Below are 26,062 nucleotides of genomic sequence, written 5' to 3'. Positions count from 1 at the left end.
CTATTTTTTATATGAATTGGACATACATGTGAAATATTTCTTGTGTAAGCTATGTTTCTTAGTTGTTTTATGGTTGTGGCTAGATGTGATCATTGTATTTATAACTATTTAAGTGGGACAAGTTGATCTTTGAAATGAGTGGCATAAGATGAGTTATGGGAATTTCTTTTGTGAACAAGGAACAATCTACTTGTAGTAAATGAAATTGGTCAAGTTGTTGCAGTTGAAGGAACCCAATGTCACATGAACTACAATAGCTAAGGACTTGATTGGGTTACCAAGTTGTTAAAAAATTTAAGGCTACCTAGATGTCAGGGTATGAGTGCCAAGGAGTGCTAGGGAATGTTAGGGCATGCTAACATGTTCTGGATAGGCGAAGGCATGTCAAGCATGCTAAGACGTGCCAAGTGCTAAGGCATGCCAAGATGTGGAAGGGTGTGACAATGCATTCTACGGACTGTCAAAGAATAAAAAGGGAGAAACAAGTTAAACTACAATGAAATGAACACATAAGAGGGTTAATAAGTCATCAATTTACCTTTTCCAAGAGGATCGTGGTAGGTATACAAACACTAGGTGCCAATATGTTCCAAGTTCCAAGTCATAGTGCATTCTAACTGCCAAATATTCTTCTATTCCTTCTCATCTACTTTTCAATAATTGATCTCAAGTAAATTTAATATTAAACCATGCCAAATCATACCAAGGAATCTAAATGCATGGCCAACATGCTAAGGATTTCCAAGCACCAATAAGTGCCAAGTGCCAATGTGTGTCGGGGAGTATTATGCATGTTATGAAGTGGCAGGGCATGTCAAAGAGTGCTAAGGTGTCCTAGAGAGTCCCAATGCATGTTGAGGAGTGTTAGGGAGTATTAGGACAACACAAGGGAGCACTAGGTCTAAATGCATGGATGTGAATGAGCATGGGTGTGTAGAAAGGGTGTCAATGAGTGTTAGTTCTCATGCCAAGGAGGGAGTAATAAGGTATGCTAAAAACTGGTAAGGAATGACAGGGAATATCATGTCATGTCAAGAAGTTCCAGTGTGTGATAACATGTTCCAAATAGTGCCAAGCCATGCCAAGACATGTCAAGTGCTAAGGCATGCTAGTATGTGCAAGGTGCCAATGTATGTCAATGTGTGTCAAGGAGTGTCAAGGAGACGAAAGGAGGAACCAAGCTAAAATGCAAGGAAGTGAACACATAATATGGTTAATAAGTCGGGACTTTATATTTTTCAAAAGGGGCATGCTAGGCATATATTAATAGTGTTGGACCCACCAACAAAGGGGATCTCCCTGATGCAAACTCCCAACTAGACCTCAGACTGTTTGGTGTAGGAGTCACATCTGGTATGAAGGCTCAATTTCCATATACTTAGATATCTGCCTTGCCTCTAGCTATCAGCACATGAGCATTTTACACTAGTATCTTTGAATAGCAAGGTACGTGTGCCTAGTGAGTGCGTAATGTAACTGTGTCAAGGTTATCTTACTATAAAGGGGGATAGCAAAGTGAACCTCTAAATAAGAGGCAGTAGTACCACCCAGGAAGCGAAACACATGAACCAGAAAGGTCTATCCAGCATCTAGCAAAATAGTCCACATAAAATGTGGCAGTCATTAAATTGAATTAAAGGGGACAACACATACACCACCCAATGAAGTAGTCCACACGTATGCGATGATTGTTATAACCATAAAACAAAGATGGTATGTCGAGTGTCCTGCGGATTACTCCATAAGGATGTGATAGTGGTGATAATACACAAAGGTGATCTGTCTAGTATCCTACGGAGTAGTCCACAAGGATGAGAGAGTGGTGATAAGAAATGCAACACATATTAAATAATGTAAGTACTAAAATAACCAATGTAGTTCAAATATCTTAGTATAGGCTAATAAAACATGCATTACAAGTGTTTAAAGAGTAGTCTTACAAACATCTAAAAAACATGTGTAAAAAGCATGTTGGCCTTAACAAGCTTTTGAATTAAGAAAAAGTCCCAAGACACATCAGTATACCATACATCAGTAGTCCCAGTAATGGGACACTGGAGCCACTGCTCAAGGAAAAAACTACAAAATCTCAAGGCTATGTGGGAGGAGCAAAGGTGAAAAGTGCATGCTCATACAATGGGAGGGGCATATATAACCAGGGGTGATGCTTGAACCTTGTGACTCTTGGACTACCCTCATGACTTTTCAACTTCCCATGAATTTTCAACTGACATGAATCTTCAACATCTGTGTGTGTCCATTGGACATCAATTTCCATTAAATTCAATTACAATAGCTACGGCCCATAATGGTGATGTGGTCGAGCTATGCCCCATAGAATCCATTTATTATTATTTTTGTGCCTTTATAATATTATTGTTAGGTCGGCTAGGTTATATTGTGACTCCTTAGAATCCTATATATAGAAAGGAGGTTTTGTCATTTGAATCATCCAAGAATTGTTCATTTATGTAATTTGAAGGAGGTTGTTCCCTCGAAGAGGCTGAATTCTAAGGCATTAATCTATATCTTTTATCTTCTTGTGAGTTGTTTTCATAACAATCAACAATCTGATGGTAAGAAAAAGGGATGGGGTAAGAAGAAAGAAAAGGATGGGAAGGGTAAGGCAAACAAACCCAATAATAATACTAGGGAGGGTTAAAAGGAGTCCAAAGAGAAAGTTAAGTCTCCTTGCAAATTGTGAAATGGAGACAATTTAATGCATCTTTTCCCTAAGATTCAGGATGCTCAGTGCTTGTTAGTGCAACAAGGTTCTTCTAGCTCCCAGGTTGTTCTAACTAACCCTTTTCCCCAAGGGAAGCAAATGTTTGTTGGCGTGGATGCTAATACTGGAAACTCCACAGGGGGCAACTAGGAAGGGGAAAATCCATCAAATGTATATATGATGAGTTCTCATGTTGATGTTGCTACAAGATCACATGATTATAGTGAACCAGAATCCTCTAAGGATAAGGCCACTCCCATTGTTACAGAGTCACTCCATATTGAGAGGCTCACAGTTGATTTTATACCTCAGATGCCAAAAGGATTTGTAAAACATTCGATGATTAAAATTAATGCTAGGGCTACCCTAGAACTACTCCATTGTTGAAGATCTGGCTCAAAGTCCTTATGCGATGTTTGTGCTATAGGTACTGCAGTCGTTTACATCACAAAGGAGTGTGCTACTCACTATGATCATGGAGATAGATCCAAAAATCTCTCTTATTGTTATATTTGACATTTCAAATATTAAGAAGAGACTACCTCATCACATGGCTTTCTAGAATAAATCTATATATCGAATAATCAATTTCCTCAAATTGTAGTTGATGAGGGAGCTTCCACATGTGTCATGTCTATTGCATGTTTGAAAGCTATCGGGTCTCCTCAAGTTCTTCCTTCACCTACTCTCTTGACTTCATTTGATGGTCATTCTCATAGGCCACATGGAATTACTCCATCCTTTCCCATCTTTGTTGGTGGCAAGGCGGTTAATATTGAGGTAGAAACAGTCAATGCAATTTTGGACTATAATCTTCTATTAGGATGAAATTGGATTTATGAAATGGATACCATTATATCATCATTATTTCACACCCTATGTTTTCCACATGAAGGTAGAATTGTTACTGTTGATCAAATGGAGTATTCTCCAAAATTATCCAACGCATCTTCTGATTTGACTGTTTGTTTTTTGAATAATTCCAAATAACCTGTTGAGAATTTAGGAGTTAGAATGTGTTCCTCGTTGATGGGTGCTTTTGATCTTCCTTCTCCTATTGCTCAAGTAAATTCCATTTCATCATCCAACACCCCTTCTCAAAGAGAGTTATTTAGGACTCATTATTTTTTGAATCCTTGACCCTTACCCTCTTCTACCACCACATTAGAAGAAGGGTAAGTAGGTGGAATGGCATATCCCTTGTCTACAGCTGAAATTGCTTATCAGTTTATAGTTAACACTGCAGATTCTACTCCTACTCCTCTTTCACTAGAGGACTTGGATGGAGATGTGCCTCTGGCTTGCGTGAAGTAGAATCAAGCTTTTCCAGTCATTCATCAACTAGTGATGTTCACACAATTTTAAACCCTTTGGCTCCAACACATATTTTTTTTCAAAGGTAACATGTCTATCATTTTAGAAACTGTTCTGGTGAACATATCCAAGAATCCCAATATAATTGAGAATGCTTTCATCAAAGCTGAATTCTCTCCTGAAGAGATTCAGATTTATACCAATCTTTTTAAAGAATTTTGTGATGTGTTTGCTTGGTCTTATGAGGAAATTCCTAGGATTGATCCATCAATAGTCCAACATGAGATCAAGAAATATGAAAATGTGAAGCCTATACTGCGAAATCTTCGTCTCGTAAACCCTAGTAAAGTGACAACTATCAAAGTTGAGGTTGAGAAGCTACTTAAGACATGTTTGATATACCTCTTTCTGTTGATTGAGTACATCTTGAATCTAGTCTTGATTGATAAAAAACAAGGAATGATCTATGTATGCATAGAATTTAGTTATTTAACTAAGGCTTTTCCTAAATATAATTTCCCCACACCATTTCTTGATCATATTATCGATGAATGTGAGAGAAATGAGATTTTCACCTTCATGGACTATTTCTCGGGTTATAATCAAATTACTATCCATCCTAAAGATCAACATAAGACATCTTTTATCTACCCTTGGGGTACCTTGGCATACAAAAAGATCTCTTTTGGCCTTAAAAATGTTGGAGCTACTTTTCAGTGGTCTATGTCATAAGCTTTCCACAATATCAAACATATCATCGAAGCTTAATTGGATGACCTAACTATTTGTTCTAGAAAGAGAATTGATCATCCTCATCATCTTTGATTAGTTTTTGAGCGATGTCATTTTTATAAAATCTAGTTGAATCCGAATAAATTCATTTTCTATGTCACATCTAGTCAATTATTGGGATTCATGGTATCTACTGAAGGTATTCGTGTAGGTCCTTTCAAGGTAGAGTCAATAGTTTAGTTGCCTCCCCCATCTACCGTTCGACAACTTTAAAGTCTCCAACGAAAATCCAATTTATTGAGGAGATTTATCATCAATTACGTTGACATTACGAAGGGATTTATGAGATTGTTGAAGAAAGGAGTTCCATTTCTATGGGGCGATTTCACTCAGCACTCGTTCAATGCTTTTAAAAAAGCATTGACCTCTTCTCCTTTACTAAGTCTACCCAATTATAGCAGGGATTTTGTCTTATATCTTGTTGCGGTAGAATCAACCATTGGTATGGTTCTAGTTCAGGAAGACGATTCTCTCCATGAGGACGTAATTTATTATCTGAGTCGATGCTTGATAGGTCCTGAATTATGATACTCTCCCATAGAGAAGTTAACTTTAGCAGTTGCTCATGATTTCCAACAACTTAGACACTATATTTTTCTTAGAAAAGCTTTTGTCTTAGCGGTTGTCAACCCATTTCAGTTTGTTCTCAGTAGGTGAGTGATTGGGGAAAAATATAACATATGGATTGTTATTTTACAAGAATTTGATCTAGATTTCTTTCCATCCAAATCTAAGAAATCGTTAGTATTTGTGGAATTAATCTCAGAGATGCCTTGTGAAGAATAAATGGTTTATGAGGAATAACTCCCTGATGAACATCTTTTCCTTATTTCTTCACAAGATCCTTGGTATGGACATATTATAGGGTATATTTAGACATTGAAGTTTCCCCTAACTTTTTCAAAGGATGAGCGAAGGAAATTGTGTAACTTAGCAAAAATTATGTTATTATTAGTGAAACTTTATATCTTCACAATGTTGATTCAATCCTTATATTTTTATTAGCCTTAGAAGAAATTGAGTCAATGCTAAATGATTTACATGGTGGGGCTTGTGGTGGTCATCTATCTGGGCTTGCTAGAACCCAAAAAATCTTGCGTGCATGGTATTTTTGGCCTTTGATTTTCAAATATTGTGTTGAAATGGTAAAAAAATTCCATCCTTGTCAGGTTTATACTTGCAAAATGTGTGCTCATGTAGTCGGTCCATTCAAAATGTGGGGCATTGATTTTAGAACTTGTAACCCACATTTGGAAAAGGGTCATAAGTATATTATTGTAGCAATGGACTACTTTACTATGTGGGCCAAAGCTATACCCACTATTATGAATGATGGTGAAACAACAAACCTCTTTCTACTTAACCAAGTCATTTCTTGCTTCAATATTCCGAAGGAGCTTGTCACTGACCATGGTAGTCATTTCCAAAACAGGATGATGGATGAATTGGCTCTCAATTTGGGTTTCTGACAGGAGCATTTGTCTCCTTACTATCCTCAGGCCAATGGTCAGGTGGAAGCTGTGAATAAATCCAAGAAAGTTATCTTGCAAAGGAAAATTAATAAGGCTCGAACCAATCGACATTTCATGTTATATCCTGTGCTTTGGGTATACCTGATGTTGGTTAAGACCATTGTGGGTTTCACTCCTTTTCAACTAGGTTATGGTTTGGAATCAATCTTCCCCATGGAATGTGAAATTTGATCTCTTAAATTAGTTGTAGAACTTCTTCAGGACACTTTTAGTCTTAAATAAAGCCTCATTTATTTGGAATGTCTTTATGAGAAACATCGAGATGCTACCACAATTAACGATGCTCATAAAAAGAGAGTGAAAGTCTAATATGATAAGGTTGTGTGTCCTAGGGTTTTCTTTGAAGGTGGCCTTCTCTTGGCCTATGACTAAGAGAAAAATGCCTTGGGCACTTGCAAGTTCAAACCCATGTGGTATGGCCCTTTTATTGTTAAGAAGGTCTTAAAAAAGGGAGCTCACATATTGGTTGATTTTGGTGGAAACGAGTTATCGAAGCCCAGGAATGGGATCTATCTTAAAAATCTTCTGCTTAGAATTTTCTTGGCAGTATATATTTTATATATTTGTGCATATTCGTCTACATGTTTCATAGTGATATCGATATTTTTGGTTTGCTTTTCCACATATCGATGGATGATCTGGTATATCTAGGGTTCACCAATGGTGCTAGTCAACATAGCCAGAATTTGGATTCCGTGGCTTCAGTGATTTACTATCTATCCTATCAGTTTTTGGTTTCAAGAGGCATATGTGTTGGCCCTGTTAAAAAAAATGTTGTCGAATATATTGTTGGTATTAACTTACTATCTGAAGCAATATCTCTTGGTATTCATTTATTTGTGGTATAATTGGATTCAAAACTAGTGGTTTCTTAGTTAAATAACATTTATCATGTTATAGATCCTTATTTATATCGCTAATTTCTGAGAGTGCGTTTATTACAATGATCATTTAATTTGATCACATTTATTCATATTCCACGATCAGAAAATTCATTTGTCGATTCCATAGCTAATAAAGCATTAGATTGGCATATTAATCGTTCATCACATTAAAAATAAAAAATAATAAAAAAGCATCTATATATGCTCATCACATCAGGAAAATGTTTGTATATAGATAAAAATTTTATGTTCAAAATATTATACAAAATCAAGACAAAATGTCTTACAAAATTAGGGCTTAAGCCAAATCATGTCTACCAAAAAGACCTAGACATCTCCAATATATATCTATGGTTCCAACCTCGGATGTGTATCTTGGAAGAATACAATGGTAGTATCCACCCATCAGAAGAGCCGCTCCCAATCTCGTGGTAATTCTACCATGCATCTTTGCATAGCCTCTCGTAGATCCTCTATCACTGCCATAGGTACATTGTAAGTCAATCTCTCCAATTTCCTTTATATGGTATGGAGGAGCCTCTTAGTCTCTACTGCAACACTCTATGCATCTCTTCCATGGTGCCTATGTTTGGGTAGACCCTGAGGTCTTACTGATCCCACATCTGTATCATGATCAAAAACTTTTGTAAGAATGTTTGTCTCATCAAAAATAATTTCAATTGATAATTTTTGAAATCCAAAAAAATCAAATCACTTTCAAAACTTAAAAATAATTTTACCAATGGAACCCCATGCAGTGTTGGGTGGAAGCACTAGATTTGGATCCTCTATGAATTCCATGCCTTCAGAGGGGTAGTCCTCGATGGCAATGAGTTGTTGTTCTGACCAAAGGAAAAAATCGTTATGAAATGTTTTTATAGGGACCTCTCCACCCCCTAGTCTCTTCATCAAGTCAGCCCATATACCTATCTGTGGATCTCTTGGGTTGTTGATGCTAGAGATCACTTTGGGTCGAAGTCCTAGTAGCCTCTGAAAGAGGAAAGTGCAAAGGATGGTACCATACCCAAAATGTTTGGTCTTACTCATTGTTATTAGAATAAGAACCCTAAGGATTTAGGTTGAAACCCCAATAGAGAAAGAGAAAACTATAGTAAGAAACACTCATATAACTCAGGAAACATGCTTATATAAAAAAAAATATTCGATAGCGACCATACCCAGATTTCCTTCATTTGGGTAGTTACAGCAGGGTTCAGATCCTTTGTAACTCTTGATGATCTTCGAATCTGCAAATAAACCAATTCGAACATACATAGCAGCATATAGATAAAGCATTTTAATGAAGTTAACTTTGTATCATATAAGAAAATGATTAGTTATACATCAAAATAACATTCATATATGAATTACAACACTATTTGATGCATAAACACAATTAATCTCAAGAACAAGACAACACTACTTTTAATTTTAGAAAGCTATAACTAACACGGAGAGAATTCATATGAGTCTTCTTATTCCAGCTCCAAGCGGAACCATCCTCCATATCCGTCCAATCCCAGTCTTCAATATCCTCCTTCCATAACCAATACCATGATATCTAAAGCAAGTGGGAGAATATCGACACTCAAGGAAACAAGGGTTTCCTAAAACTTGGGGAAGTGATTGAAGCACAGGGATACTTCAGACTCAGTTAGGGATAATCTCAGTATAATAACTCTATCTCTTCTCCTCCTTAAGGACTTCCCATAGAAGTTTATTTATAGTTCTCCTAGTTATTTTTTTAGTTGGGAAACAGTTGGGCCATGGGCAATAGGAGGTAATCAACAGGTAAAAACTGTGAACTCCGCCCATAATTAAGGAAATTTAATTTTTTTAAGTGTTTAAACACATATACGTGGGTTGGGTATTGACTAACTCACGCGTACACGCTTTTATCTCAAGGCAAAGTAGCGTACAGGGTATAAAACATTGTTTTTAAACTATTTGGACCAAGTCTAGAAGCATGGGTTGCCCTAGGCCATCAACCAAGCATCACAAATACCAAGGGTGGTAAATGGTGCTACAACACACTTTTCAATAGAAGTGAGTTGTTTTTACAAATTTATTAGGATGGTTGCACACCAATAAAAGACTATGGTGAGAAAATTGACTAATAGGCTCATTGTAACACGTGATGCTTAGAGTAATGAAGCTGAAACTACTACCATCACAATGGTAAAAAGGAGAATTATGAGGGGTAGAATCTCCACATTCTTGATTGGGATCTATGGACTTACCTTATCATTCTTTCAAGGAAATATATGTGAATATAATCATCCATGCTGAGGCTTCTTCGGGTCTTCCCTTGTAAGTTAACGAGATCTCCTCTCTGGGAAGTTCAGTGATGAAGTAGATATCTTCTACATCAATTCACAAGGGCATTTGATCAAATCATAAAATCATCTTCTTCTAGATCTCGGTAATTCAAAAGCATCTCCAGCAACCTTGTGTTGGTTTTCACATTTGAGATTTTGAAACATTTCATTAATACACACCCTCTTAATGCATCTAGGACTAATGGATCATTCATTACCTCATTATCCATTGCATTGGGATCTCTTTCCTTCCATGTGATAGTCATCCTGAAATTCAAGCATTTTTCTCCATTAAGATTCATAATTTAAAATTTTTCACTGCGCACACATGGGTTCATTCTAGATAGTCGCATATAGGGCTTACTAATATGCAACTTTGATATTCCCAACCCATGTATTCATAGAGTAAAAATCTAAAAGCAAGATTCCTATGATAAAATTCTTGAAAAAATGCTTGAATTGTACAAAAATTCATTGAAAGATTGAATTTCAGGATTACCTCGAAGTTTGGTAACTATTCAGGTTGAGACATAGGGTGGATTGTGGTTGCTGGTTTTTTCTCTAGAGCTCTTTCTCTCAATTTTTCAAAACACAAATGAGGTTTTTTGAGTCAAAAGGTCTATTTATAACTTGTAATTTCAAAAACATTTAAAAACCGAATTTTACAAATTTTATGTTTTACTTTTAAATTTTATAAACTTTGTGACCTTTTGGATTTGAGTGTTGGGATAGGTTGTCTTTCAGGTTAAATTGAAGACTTTGAGATTTTTTCTACCACTTCGATTCCATAATCATTGACCCATCATGGCAGGTATCATTTTCTTCACTCGCATACAGGTTAGGGAAGATCACTTTTTTTGTTGCATTATGCATTCTAGCCTACATACTGCGATATGTTGCCATAGGGTCAACCCCATTGTGTTATGATTCTTAAAACCATTTTCACTCGTTGACTTATAAAATCATGAAATGATGGTAGAGCCTTCCTTTACATGGGCTTCCTAGATATATCCACACTAAAATATGTTTCCCATGTTGCAAGGATTGAGTAGGCTCAGGAGTCCTCTTTAGTCCTGCCATGATTTTTGTGATGAACCTTCATGCTCCTTCTTCGTCTCTATCTTTTATGGCTTTATACCCTAGAGGCTCGAACATGTTCAGTTGTACTACTGCATTGCATGATGACTATTTATACCTTTCTTTCTAAAGCTGACTTCACCTGGACTCATGTATAAGCCACTTTCTGACCATCTCTTTCTGCAAAATCAACCTTGGAATCACTTAGCCTTTGCAACTTGATACCTTTTTCCCATGGAAAGAAAATTTCTTTGAGTATCATTTGACCAGTTTCGTCACCTTGCATTTAGCATAGGAATGTTCCCCTCCTAGGAACTAGCGAATCTGTATCTAGACACTCCTTCTTTCCACTGTACCATAGGCATTCTTTTATTCCTTTTCAGGCTTTCCAAATATGAAAAAGACAAAAAAATTATATATTCCAAAAAAGAGCGGGAACAGGAATTTGCTTCCATAATTTATGGTAGCAAGAGTCAGTTATGTTTCGCTTGAACAAAGCACTCAAATAAAATCTTCCCTCCATTAGGATGGGCTTTATTTTGATGTAGGAGAGCCATAACCTAGTTATTGAGTCAGTACTCCTGTGGTTGGTTACCTCTTCAAATAATATGGAGAGTTTTTTTCTGCCTCCTACATGACAAACTGATGCAAAGTTATCATATGCTGCCATACAGTCACATTTGATTCATGCTTTTGTTGAAGGAAAGTAAACCTAATTCAACCTTTCTGTGGTGTCCCTTGACTCATTTTTAGTCGGCCCTACATGGTTTTTTAGAGTTATGTGCAGTATCACATCAATTATTTGGTCTTTTTCTCATGCTGGTTAAGAAGGTCTCCATTGAGTTCTTGCTGGCAGTTATTCTCTTATCAACTTTGACAAATTTCTCTGACGGTTGGCCTAGAACTGCACCCTGGCCCTATTTCTGTCATTGATTGGTGACCTTGTTCTCAACATCGATTAGTATCATGGGTCTTTGACTGAGTGGTTTCCCTTATGTTCAACATCATCTTACATTATCACACATTGGGATTCATGCAGTACCTTGGTTTCCATTTGACCCTATTGGTGGATTCCTCGCCTCTGTGTCACATTTGATTATTGGTTGGTTCATAGGGTTTATGTCGTGCACTAGCCACATATGTGTACGTCATAAACCCACTTCGGTATGGTTACTACATTTTTCTTCATCTGATTCCTTCCACATTCTTGGACTGTGGGTTACACTTGTACTGGATTGATGTAGGATGCCTTGATGTCTTCCTTCCAACATATATTTTCCATTTGACTCTAACTCATTGCTCTAGGAATATGATATAGAGTCTGTTTTCAGTACCTTAGGGTTTGCAGTCTTCAGTGGCAAACCCCTTCACTATCGATAGTGAGAATACATCAATGTCTCTTTATTGATAGATTCTCTCAAGTGTTCGAATTCAATTCATTTATTCTCACTTATTAGATTGTATTGGGGTACCTTGACTCTCATCATCATTATCAGTGAGTTTTTTTGCATTTGTGAAAGGTATACATCAATGAACAGTAATCAAATGATTTCTCACATGGTCAAATTCAACTCATTTATTCCCATAGTGTAGAAATGTACCATGGATGTTGGTGAAGACCTTGGGTTGCATCAACATTTCATGGTTCACTTTTCAGTCCCTCCAGTTTGCTGCCAGTGACACCATCCACCTTATATGTTGGAGTTCATCATTGCAACATCTTATATGTTGGCACCCTAGTTGCATACATTACCATTATACCAATTTTTGACTTGGTACTTTGAGGATCTGTTGTGTGACTTCAGTGATCAGATCTCTACTTCAACATCATTGATCACTTCTTATATATGTGATATGGTGACATGTCCTTGACATGTACTTTTGTGACTATTATTAGATAATCCACTATGTATTTCTAAGTTTCGTTTTGTACTTGTATACATTTTGGATACGATCTACACTTGACATGCATACGTGATTTACTATCTCTAAGCATGGGTATGCCCACCTCAGACATGACCTTTCTTTTTTATCTCTTCCACTGGTTTAGTAGGCTGGAATTTGGTGATCTACTGCCAAGTCCTCACATGATTCTTTCTGTACACTTAATACATTTTGGCCATCATGTATGCCTTATGACCTCATATATTAGGGGGAATCTTTTATAGCATCATTTACCGCCTTTATATACTTGATGCTCTAAGTCATGGCCTTGGGTAGCCATTTCCCTTCAAACTTGTTCTAATTATTAAAAAAAATTATTTTAAATTCCATTTGTGACTCTACCCTTCCAAAAACACTTGCACATGTAGGTTTAGCTATACCCAACCCACGTATATGATTTAAAAAATGAAAAAAAATAAAATCCCTATTTTTTGGGTGGGGTTTGCGGGTTACATTGGAAGCCTACCTACATGAGACCATGGCCTAACTATATCCCAACTGAATTTTTTTTTGAGGTGATATAAATACACCTCATGGGGAAGGCCTAAGGGGAGAGAGAGATAGGACATTGAAATTATATCCAATTAGTCCCTGATCAATTCTAATTTATCTGTGTGCCTCCTACACTTCCATCTCTAGGAAAACCCTGTTTAATCATAGAGATGTACATATCCTTTATACGACATCTATGTGTATGCTTTTGAAAGAGGATTGTTGAGGCTTGGGATGGATGGATCCCGAGGAAGGGTTTTCTTGGAGTCATGGACGAATCAGGTTGTATTGTTCCACATTCGTTTTCCGTCATCAATAAAGAAGCTCTGTCTTTTTAATAATGTTATGATCTTAATGCTTTAATTCATGTTATAATATGATGATGTATGATTTCATGTTTTATACTTATATGCTTATATGATCTAGCATCTATTTCATGAACATGCTTTGAACTGCTTCTATCATATATGCTTTTCTTCAATGAGTTGAAGGTTTTGGAGCATTGGAGGAAGCAGAGGGTTTGGAGCCTACAGGAACAACCTCAAACATAATACCTTCGGGTACTATTTATTCTTCCTACATTAGTAGTTTAAGTATTAGGACTACATGTTTGGTTGCTTCTTGTTGGTGTATTATTCCATAACACATTTTAAATCCAAAATATTTCTTATTTGAAACAAAATTTTATTCTAACCTTGTGATAAAAAGAATTCCCATTTTTTTGTTCAAATTTTAGACATATAAAGATGATGAAGCTGAGTATCTGACATTCTTAAGCCAATTATTGAGTTTACATTGTTATTGAATGTCTGTTCAACTAATTTATCAGGTTGTGTAGGTTTGGTTTAATACATTGTACATTTGATGCACTCAAATGTAATTGAAGTTTCACTCTCCATATATGAGAATTTGATTTTTTTAACTAGTACAAATCCCTTGTGGACTAAACTATAAAACCCTAAAACCAAAAAAGTACATTGCTACAAGTCATGCGTGTTTTTTCTCACATATGCAACTTAAACTTCTACTTGCTAAGGTGCAATTTGGTTCAATATTTATATTTTATTAATAGGGAGAAAATTTTTGTCTGGTGTGCTATTTTTTCTGTTGTTATCATCTATTTTGGTTCTGTATCATGCATTTTATTACTAGGGAGAAAACTTCATTATGGTGTGCCATATTTAAGAGAAGGTGCTTTTCTTCGAGAGTTACCTTCGCCTCCAAGTTATGGAATTAGTTATAGACCTCTTTCATATTTTTGTATTGGATTATTTTGTTATCATGTAGTCATCCATTTGAAGGCCCTAAATGCTTTTCCAAAGATCTATTTTAATTTAAGTCAAGAAGTTTGCTTGGAGAGTTTCTCTTGTTTTTGTGAAATATATCTGGCAGGTTTTAGGTGCCTATTTTTGAGGTTACTTGAAGTGAAAAAAGGTAATGTCTATGTATGATTTTAGTATCCTACTAGGCGTTGATATGATGATCAATTGTAGCTAGAAAAGATAAATCAAAATCAGACTTGGCGAACAAAATCATGGCCCATAATTTGTGGATACTTGGGTGCCTTCCCTTGATGTTATTTATGGTGATTTTGCTTGGAAATCCTCCACATTTGTTTCATGATGATCCCATGCTATTGTGGGGATAAAACAAATTTTCTTGAGCATGTTGGGTGCTCTATTTAGGGCTGAGATAGGTGTTGTATATGGGATTGATTTTTTAATTTTATTTGCAAGGAGTTAGGTTTAGCTTTGGAGGAAAATCTTTCACTTGCAAAATGCACTCTAACGAATGGAATTTTCATTTGTGCTCATTGTACATTCTTCATCTTCTAGCCTCTTTTTTTTCTTATCTTGAAAACAAGTTTTGAGATCTATTCTAAGATTTCATCATAGGTTAACAAGGGTCTAGTTGAAAAACACATAAATTCCTTTAAAAATTTATAGGTTGATGCAACCACTTCAAGTCCTTGAACTTCAAAATAATCCAAAATTTGTAGTTGATTACAATCATAAGTTCATTATGCACACTCCTCATCTTATATTTGGGTATAGAGAGAAAATAATTTAATTATGCCAACCTTGTAATTGAAAAACTTTTCCTACTCATTGGTTGGACTCTCCACCAGTAGTTGAAGAAGTATATGTCCCCTGAATCAAAGATCATATCTTAACACGCGTTATCGACAATTGAACATACCTATTATGGATCTATGGACAAAATATGGAGAGACTCTTGGAATCTTAGGAAACATTTTCTCATTCTCTACTTAATATATAGGTGGTAGGGCTTCAATTGTTTCCATTTACTAGGAAATATCACCCAAAACGTCAACTGTTGAAGAATCAATCCTATGCTAAATCACACCTACCATCCCATTTTTAAGATCTTAGGAGCTTTCACCCATGACCCTTAAAGTTTCTTCCCTTTAGCACCTCAAATGGTGGAATATAAGGCATCGCAAAGGAGGTAAACTCCATTTCCGTTGACCTTTATCAAGACCCTTAGATACACTTACAATCTATACCCCTCCTTTGACTCAACATTAAATTTTATTTTCTTCCACTTCATTTACATACCCTCCCATCCCTTCAAGGGAATCCTCATAGGAAGAGCTTGTGGTTGAAATATTATAAAAAAAAAATGGGGATCACCATCTCTTTATATGGTTTCAAGGGAGGGGTATTCGAAAATAACCATCTTATCCCCTATAGCCCTTAAGACCTTCTTAAAGCATAAATGAAATGGAAAAATGATAAATGGACCCAAAGATAGATCTTAATGTTTAAGGCCAAACCCAAATAGAAAGAATCACACCATGGTTTAAGCAATAACATTGAGTTTTGTTAAAATCAAGGACCTCCTTTCAAGATCATAACCTTGTTTTTAGAATTCTCAAATGGAAAGTTTAAAACCCATATTAAAAAGGGAAGATTTGCACCTTAGCCTTTGCAAAAAATTTCAAAGACAAATATATGTAATGGACTATCTTGGATATATTGGGTTGGGGATTTCTATAGTACCCAATCAATGATTTTGAGGCAAACTCCCTGGCTCCAACTAAAATTTAGTCCTATGAAAGAGGAAACTTGAAAAATCCTGCTAATATGAGACATTTTTTGTTTTTTTGATTGATTTACAACAAAACTTAGTGCCTCTCATTTCTTATCTTCCTCTTTCATTCACTAACAAAAAAAATCATTAATAATATGACATAAACACTTTATATAGGTAAACATTGCAATTGTTTTCCTCAACTTATAGAGTACCTTTACACCTCAACCATGCAATGTCCATGTTACAACCCATTACACTCTAAGATGGCTATAATTATCTCCTCTTCAAAACACACCTTACAACTCTTGGCTTGAATATCAAATCATTGAATTTAGTTGCCCGTAGGGGGCGCTAGTAAGATATTGTTGTTATTTTTATTTTGGAATGGCATGAAAGGTATAGAGCTGAATTCTTATGCCTTCATTTGAAATCAACCATGAACTTGTGATTCTGCATGTGCACAACATATGAATATGGGGTAGGTTTTTTCTTCATTTCTTTCATTTTCTTTATATTTTCTGTTAGGTAGGGTCGTTGAAAGGTACGTTGCAATGTATTCTAAGTTTTTTTCTTATTTACTGATTTAAATATTTGAGGTGGTTCAAAGGTCGATTATTCCAACTTCCTTTCCCTGTTTTTCATTTCGTGAGGCAAAGGTTGAGAAAACCCCACAGAACACGACATTGTTGGTAATATTTTCTTATGTTTCTTGTGTCTTGTGTAGATGAAGTTTGGCCCTGAGGATCTCTCAATTTCTACATGCATTTTGCATCTATGTATTTTTTCCTAGATTATTTCTATTTAACCCTATAGACCAAATGGGTAGCTACACATTCCTGTGAGTTCTTAAATCTCAAGACCTAATTCTTTTGGGTTGAACCTAACCTATGTTCAACTATCAATTTCTAGATATTTAGGAGTAATGGCCACAAGAGCTAATTTTTGATGATTGAAAATGATGTTCATTGTTTCTTCTAAGGTTTGTGTATCGTAGTATGGAATGTTTTGAACTGGCATAGGTTGAGTAACTGAGAGTTTTAATCTTGATGTGCTCTACACCAAGTTGATTAAGGAGCTAATTTGGTTCATTCTTGTTTTATATTAAATGGTCAATATTTGTGGCAGAAAGGTTTGGGTTTTGCTCTTAATCTATTGAAGGAAATGATTGATTTCAGCAGATTTGATGAATTAATTATTTATGTGTGCTCTACATTTTGGTGGTTGTTAAAATGGATCATGTTTTCAAGAATTTTGGAGGTGATCAAATATAGAGCCTTGTTTCTATGAACCCTACTTCTTGTTGTCACTTCAGTTTAAATCACCTAAGCCCCAGTGGCTAGTTGTTTAGGCCTAGTCCAATTTGAAGTGCCAAAATGTCTTTACATTAGCCTTGCTCTTATCAAAAGCCTTGGCTTGGTCAGAAATGAAATAATCATAACCCATTGAAGGACCCATCAGCGAAGGTAAAAGTTTTTGTATTTGATCGAATGACATTGTAGTGGATTTACCATTGACCTATTGGATTAAGATGTTATAAAGTAGATTTTTGAGATGGTGAAGGAGATTGAGGACCACAAGAAAAGGATCGATATGTTTGAAGGACTGGTGTTCAACATAGCTATTGTTTTTCATGGTATCATGGAATTTTTTTTTTTTATGGAATTATATAACTCTTGGAACTGAACGACTCTAGACAAATCTTTAGAATCCTCAAAATATCATATATAAATAAGGATTTCAACATTTTTTGAAAAGTGGAAGTTGTTATAAAGAAAATAAATGGATTTTTATTTTCCACTACTAAAAGTTTTAGAGATTAAATGGAAAGAAAAGGAAAATGTTGAATATTAGCCTCTAAACCTCTCTTTGTAGGAACTTACTCGAGAAAGGTAAAAATACGTTAATGAACAAAAGTTGAAGGATCTAAATTTGTAGCATATATGTTGTCTTACTTGTCCTAACCATGATGCATTTGTAATTTTGCAGGAAGAGGTACATAGTGGCAAATATATGTTTTGAGAATTTGGATAAACTCTGGTCGAGTCAAGGGATTCGAGGCAGGTGAGGGAAATAGACCTGTGTGTTAAGAATATATTTAAGAAGGTTTGGACTTTACAACTTATTTTGATGAAATGGTGATCTGGATTTAAATAGGAATGCAAAAAATTATAGAGATAACCATAAACATAGAGATGCAGTGGAAATAATACTTCATTCCATTAATGTAAAATACTGAAATATGCTTACAAACAGCAATGGAAATAAACCAGTAGGGCGATGGTAGCTTATCTCTAGGAAGAGATGTGGTGGCTACATGCCTCTGAATTGTGTTACAATGAGGCTCAAAGGCCTATTTATTGTTGAGAAACAATGGAAAACCCTAAACATCCAAAAACCTAAACCTAGAAGATGAAATGCCAAACTGTGCACCCTGTTTGGGTAATTTGCAACATCAACTTCTGCGGGTTGTAACTTTGGCATATGATCTCCATTTGACACCCTAAATATCTTGTTAGAAAGATCTATCCAAGAACTACAACTTTGGGAAGAGGAACATCGGTCCATGGCCCCATGTTGCTCCCCATTTTCCCAAAAAACGTCGTTTAGGGTCTCAAAACAGCTTCGGAAGTTCAGGACCTAAAAAACCGCTAAAAGTAGTAAAGTGTGCTACAATTAAGGAAATTGAAAAGCTGCAAGGAACAATGGTGGGGGTCCAAGTGGACTTGACAGATGGCCACCACTATCCACCTAGATCATTCCTCCCCCCTTAGGAATCCATGGTCCCCATTGCGTTGAGTTCCTCCATGAGATGAGGAAAATTCTGCTGAACTTGGTCCCTAGTGAGCCTCTTGCCTTGGTGAAGGATTTGGATTGCTTTGACAACACGATACAGTTGGATATTCTGTTGGCGAGTGTGCTTGATCTGTGTGTCCATGATCCTATTAGTTGCAGCGTGTTCCACGTAATCTGGATTTATCTCTGTGGGTATGATATGTTCTACAATGTCAGATATGTCTAGTAATGGTGGAAAGTATGGCTGAAGGCGGTCGACATTGAACACTAGGTGCATGCCAGGGAATGGGGGAATGTTGAGCTTAAATGCATTATCTCCCACAACCTTGGTAATGGTGTAAGGACCATATTACAGTGGTTTGTGTTTCCTATAGGCTCCGGTAAGGCGTTCCTTTTGCAAATGCAACCAGAATTTGTCACCCACCTGAAACTTGTGTGGCACTCGATGTTGATCATGTCGATGCTTGTACTTGGCATTTGATTTCTCCAGAATGTCATGGACCTGCTAGCGAATATGTTGGATGTGCTCAATGAAGCTGGTTGCCTTATCTGTTTCAGACTGGACATGAGCCAAACCTCCATGAGTAGCTACAAATGGCATGGCCACATCAATGGGACATAGTGGTTGGAATGCCAAGCCCACCTGAAAAGGGTTGTGACTAGTCGAGCTGTGAAGAGTGCGATTCTAGCTATGCTAAACATAGAGGAGGCTCTCGTCCCATGTGCGTGCATGCTTTGAGTTGTACATGCACAAAATGTGTACAATCATCCTATTGACAACCTCTGTCTGGCCATCAGTTTGAGGATGGAAGGCTATGGACTTACTGAGTTTGGTGTCCAACATCGACCGGGGACTAGACCAAAATGTACTAAGGAACCTGCTGTCCCGATTTGAGATGATAGACTGTGGGATCCCAAAGTGTACCCACAATCATTCAAAGAAGATTTTAGTAGTGGCTTCTGTTGTGATATTCTTCTTACAGGCAGCCATAATGGCCATCTTCAAGAACTTGTCGATGACCACAAAAACACAGTCGTTTCCATGCTTAGTCGAAAGAAGGCCTGACATGTAATCCATGTAGATGGATTCCCAAGGTGGACTATGGGTAGGCAGCGGGGTATAGAGGCCTTGCTTCTTAATGGTTGGTTTGGCAATGGCACAGGAAATGCATGACCTGATGTACTTCCCGACATCCTGTCAAAGATTCGGCCAATAGAAATACTTCTGCAACACTGTCACTGTTTCCTCGACCTTGAAATGCCTAACAGCTCGATTGTAGTGTGCTTCTGAGATCATCTTGGCATGCTCACTTGAAGGAACACAAAGGTGACCCATGTGGCATAATAGCGTATCCTGGAGGTGAAAATCTAGAACATGCTGACCCTCCAAGAGTGTCTGGTATGTGTGGTTGAATTCTAGGTCACTTTTGTAGAGAAGTGACCAATTAGATGTCTCGTGCCCACAAGAGTTGAGCACGGTGGTTAACGCCATGATCGGTGGTCAAATGAGGCAATATAAAACATTATTGGTGCTACCCTTCTTGTATTTGATATTAAAATGGAACAATTGCAGTTATGTGGACCACTTCTGATGGTGATCATTCTGAAATTTCCCTTGGGTTGGTATGAACTACAGGGGTCGATGGTCTGTGTGGATGACCGTTTCCTTCCCAAAAATGTAATGCTTACATTTTCAGTAGGCCTGCACAATGGAATACATCTCTTTTTCATAAGTGGGATACTTTTAGAATATTAGAAAGTGTCTCACTGTGATATGCCACTAGATGTCCGTGTTGAGTAAGGACTGCCCCAATAGCATAGTGAGAGGAATTTTCCTCTACCTCAAGTGGTTGTTGCAAGTCTGGCAATGCGAGCATTGGTTTTATGCAGAGGGGATCTTTCAACTCTGTGAAGTCCTTTTGTTGAGAATTAGACGAAAGTAATTTTTCTTTTGCTCCTCCCTTGGTGACTTGACTCAAGGGCCAAGTGATATGAGAAAATCCCAACACAAATGTGCAGTAGAAGTTGGCAAGACCTAGAAAGCTGTAGAGCTCTATTAGAATGGCTGGAGATGTCTAATCTTGAATTACTTGGATCTTGATTGGATCCACATGCACTCCCTGTTCATCAATAATGTATCCCAGATACTAAACTTGGGTCATGCCAAAAGTGCATTTCTCCAAATTGGCACATAACTTGTGTTGTCATAGTGTTTGGAGAACCTATTAGATGTGATGGAGGTTCTCTTCCAAACTCTCGCTGAAGATCAAGATGTGTTCCAAGTATACCACTACAAATGAGTTGGTGAATGGCTGCAATATGTCATCCATTAGCCTCATGAAGGTTACAAGAGCATTCATCAATCTGAAAGGCATAACCAACCATTTGAAAAGGTCCTCCTTGGCTTTAAAGGAAGTCTTCCACACATCTGAGGGTTTTATTCGTACATGGTGATATCTTGACTTCAAATCAATGTTGCTGAAATATTTTTTCCCCTTCAGTTGGTCCAGGAGGTCATCAATCCGTGGGATTGTGTACCTATTATGGACAATGATCTTATTCAACACCCGATAGTTAATACAGAGTCTCCAAGTCCCATCCTTCTTCTGTACCACGACAATCAAGCTCCCAAAGGGCGATGAACTCAGACGGATGTGACCTTTCTACAACAGCTCCTGAATTTGCCTCTTGATTTCATTGTTCTACAGAATGGAGCGTTGATAGATTGGTCCATTGGGCAGCAACACACCTGGGGTCAGATCAATGGAGTGCTTGACCTAATAGTGCAGAGGAACCTATGTGAGGGAGGTGAAGATGTCCTCATACTCCTCCACGACCTTGTCCATCTACAATTGTCGTGTGGAGGGGCCTTGTCTGGAGGTCGTGGCCACCATCTTCTTCTTTCCTTGAGGGTGTATCATCAGGAAAAGAAATTTCCCGGTCTTGGAAATGAGATTACTGCATTGTTTTGTAGTAATTAAAGAGATGGCAGTAGTCGGTGCTACCTCCAGTATCCTGTACAACTTATTTCCCAAAGTAACAATAACAACACGGGGCCTTGATTCATACACAGCATGTCACTTCCACAAGTATGGTTGTCCTAATAATACATCACAAACTTCAAGGGGAGCAATGTTACACAATACCTCATCCTTAAAGGGCTTGATGTTGTATGGAAGGCAACACTGCTGGCTCATGCGAAGATCCTGTCCTTGGTGAAGCCACCCGGTGGTGTACAGTTGTGGATGTGCTGTGGTTGGTAAGCCTAGCCACTTCACAAACTCTACTGAAATGAGGTTCTTTTGGCTCCCGTTGTCGACAATGAACTGTAGCGAGGAGCTCTTTACCCACATCTGGCAGTGGAAGAGACGCTCCTCCTCCTCTAGATCTTCGGGTTCCTCCTTCTGTATCTTTGTGGTGGAAATGGTGGCATTGGGCTCCGCATCGATAACCTACTTCCCTTTGACATTCCCCTTGTTGGGTTCTGACTCAGAGTTGGAACATGCATCTAATTCTAAAACCTTTAACTCGGCCACCAGTGACTGCTTGTCCTAACACTCACTTGTGTTGTGAGTGGAGCTCTTATGGAACTCACACCACTTTCCCGTGTCCTTTTTCGGCTTCATAGCATTTTTATTTACTTGTAGCTTTGGAGGGTTGTCTTGAGCCACCTTGCCTTGGCTTTTTCCTTTGTTTTGCAGTTTGGGAGCAACTTTCACTTACTTTGGATTCATAAATCCAAAGTTTCGCTTCTTCTATTTAAACTTTTGCTCAGCATTGACGACATATTGATATGTTGTGCCGAGCGAGGGGATGTTCAGGAATTCTATTTCTTCCTAGATGTACTTGTACATGCAACCACGGTATTTGAGTACCAAATGATGATCTAAATCCTTGATACCCAAATTTGTGTGAAGGGTATGGAAAATACTAGTAAACTCTGGCACGTCTTGGTCCCTCCTCTGCCGAAGCATGGTCCACTTTATGTATTGATCCTCATAGCTTTCGACAAGGTAGTACTGCTCCTTGATGGCATCCCAGAATGAATCCCAAGTGGCTGTGGCTAAAAATACTGAGCCTGTACTTTTTTCCTTCTACTTGCCGTAGGTTTCCCACCAGTCCTTGATGTGGGTGGTTGCTTTGAGAAGAGCGAAAATAATCTTTTCCCAAATGGAAAAATCATGAACAGAAAAATAACCCTCTAGCAGATTTAACCATTTATCAATGACATCTGCATCTATCTAACCCTTGAATATGGGGATTTCAAAACTAACTTGTACCTTAAATAGTGTGGCATTCCCAGAGTAGTTGTTGGAAGCCAATGCGTCGCCCCTGGGTAGCTGCTAAAGGATTTTGGCAAAGCTATCCATCATCACGTTCCTTTATCACTCGAGGGCTTCTTTGAGCAAGATTTTGATAGGATCTCCTGCCCCCTCGTTTTTCTTTTCATCTGCCATGGGAGGCTGTCAGGATTTGCGAGGCTGGTCTTGTAAAGGTTCAACTAGTTCAAGCCCTAACTCCTTATATCCCGACCTCGTTGGGGACATGCAGAGAAAAACAAAGAAAATGAAAATAGATCTTATACCACTAATCCAGATTTAAACAGGAATGCAACAAATTACATAGATAACTATAAACACAGAGATGCAACGCAAATAATACTTCATTTCATTACTATAAAATACTGAAATATGCTTACAAACAACAATGGAAATAAACCAGCTAGGGTGATGGTAGCTTATCTATGAGAAGAGATGTGGTGGCTACATGACTTTGAATTGTGTTACAATGAGGCTTGAAGGCCTATTTATTGTTGAGAAATAATGGAACACCCTAAACATCAAAAAACCTAACACTAGAAGATGAAACACCAAACTGTGGGCCTCGTTTGGGTAAATTGGTACATCAACTTCGCGAAGTCATAACTTTGGCATATGATCTCTATTTGACACTCGCAATATCTCATTAGAAATATCTATCTAAGAACTACGACTTTGGGAAGAGCAAAATCAGTCCATGGATCCATGTTGCTCCCAGTTTTCCCAAAAAACGTCATTTAGGGCCTCAAAACGGCTCTGGAAGTTCAGGACCCAAAAAACTGCGAAAAATAGTAAATTTTGCTATAATTAAGGAAACTAAAAAGCTGAAAGGAACAACGGTGGGGGTCCAAGTGGACTTGGCAAGTTTCCACCAATATCCACCTGGATCAAATGGACGATTGACTGCATTGGTATAGAGCAAGAAAAATTCGTAGCTACACCGAGACTGAAAGAGAATTGTGTTAATTTCATGGGGACCTCATGTAGAGCATCTTTTCAACATCAACAACAACAAATGCCTCCACCTCAGCAGCCATCTAGGAATCCTAGACTACATACCTCTCTCTCTTGCATCATCTGAAGCCAGTGGATCAGCAAACCTATGAGGACCTATTTCCCATTTTCATAATGTGTGTGAGTCTCCCTCAAAGAGTGAAAGCTCATGGGAAACAAGGCCTACTAAGAAGACATGTGTGGAGGTGCTAGTAGAACATTCTTGTCACAATAAGGAAATTGAGAGGGAGGAAGAAACAAAGGAAGAAAATGAATGGCCAGAGTAAGTATTGGTACATAGAGTAGCCAACTCATATCGGATCTTGCTTTGATATGTATCAGGGGGATGACTTGATGTAATTGTAGAGAGAATACGTGAAGATCCAGAGTAATTTTTGGAAGATCTGAAAGTGGAGATTCACGCGATCCTTGAAGGCATAGGAGGTATTTGACATGGAAGCATTTTCCCTTTTGAAAAATCTTGTATAAGGTAGGCGTGATCTTACACTTGAGACAATCTCTAGGGCACAGAATTCATCTAGAAGTATTTGTTTCTATAAAAACAAGGATTCAAGTGTTTTTGCATCTAGATACCAGTTCCAATCAAATGATCCTCATTGAGATATTTTCCCACAAACGATGTAAAAATATAGCATGCCAGAGTTAGCTTCCTATGGATGATTGTAGCTGTGAAATTTGTAGCACCAAGAGTAGATTTTGTAGCCTTTTCATGTGTGTTATTTGCAAAAAAAATGACTTTGAAGTGAATACCTATTAATGGGTGGGATGTGATACTTGTTATCACTAGAAACACACATATTATGCAATCCATGCTAGAAAAATAACCGTGGGTACTATTCTTAAAGGTGGTAGAGGGTCATATAAAATGTGTTTTAGGTGTAGGACATGTAAGAGGGAATCATAACTATTAGGGTGGGCGAAGGATGTGTTTTATCACTATGCCCTTGATTGGGATAGGGAAGAACTCATGAAGGAATTTGATTGTGTTTGGAGGATATTTCATGGAAGTGATGAATCCAGGGGAAAAAAACTATTTTGGAAGTCTAAAGAATTATTGGAAATTCTAAAGACTCGGGCTAATGATGAGGCTATAGTTGGCAAAGTGATGTAACATAACATTTATTTCAAGGTTTAGTTTTCCCCAAGTCCCAACACATGGAATTTTTTATATATAAATAAATTACTTTGATCCACAATATCCAATTGGTAAGCCTACTTTGACATCTAAATTCTCTATTTTATTTCCTTGCATTTTGGCTTTTTCATGCTTATAAAATCATGTAGAAAGTCTTAGGCATTTTGGCCCAACTGAAAGATTTATAAAAATACTATTTAGAAATGTCAATTGAATCTACTTCTTTTCTGTGTGGTTATAAGAAAAGGTGGTTTGAACCTTGTAGTAAAAAAACACCTTTTGAATTGATGCTAAATATAACCTTTATTTTGAAATAAATTTCACTTCACTGCGATATTTAGATTTTTTGAAGCTTGTTGTACTTTTACAAGCACAAGGATAATTTCTTTTGTGTGACCTTTTTCCCCAAAAATATTCATGCATGCCATTTGTGGGTTTGTTATAGATGCTAAGGATTTTATGTAGCAGGCTCTTGGATACAATGTGTGGAGACTACAACGTGATGATCCCCAATTACTGATTTCCTACCTTGAAATTATCCATTTTCTCATGTGAATTATTTTGCACTATTTTGAACTCTTGGGATTTCATTGATGCAAAGAAAGAATTCAATTGTGACTGTTTTCCCATTCCACTTTAATCACATTCCACATTACACTATTTTTG

At 37.3% G+C, this 26,062-nt stretch overlaps 1 pseudogene; it reads left to right on the top strand.

Moving 5' to 3' along the window:
- LOC149145148 (OBERON-like protein) overlaps positions 1 to 25,372 on the top strand; it is a 78,540-nt pseudogene extending 53,168 nt beyond the window's left edge.
- The last annotated feature ends 690 nt before the right edge of the window (positions 25,373 to 26,062 follow it).

This window comes from Pinus tabuliformis, chromosome X (assembly GCF_031772625.1).
Source record: "Pinus tabuliformis cultivar Carrire ecotype Pingquan chromosome X, CPIR1, whole genome shotgun sequence".
Taxonomy (NCBI): domain Eukaryota; kingdom Viridiplantae; phylum Streptophyta; class Pinopsida; order Pinales; family Pinaceae; genus Pinus; species Pinus tabuliformis.
This window is presented reverse-complemented; position numbering and strand designations above follow the sequence as displayed.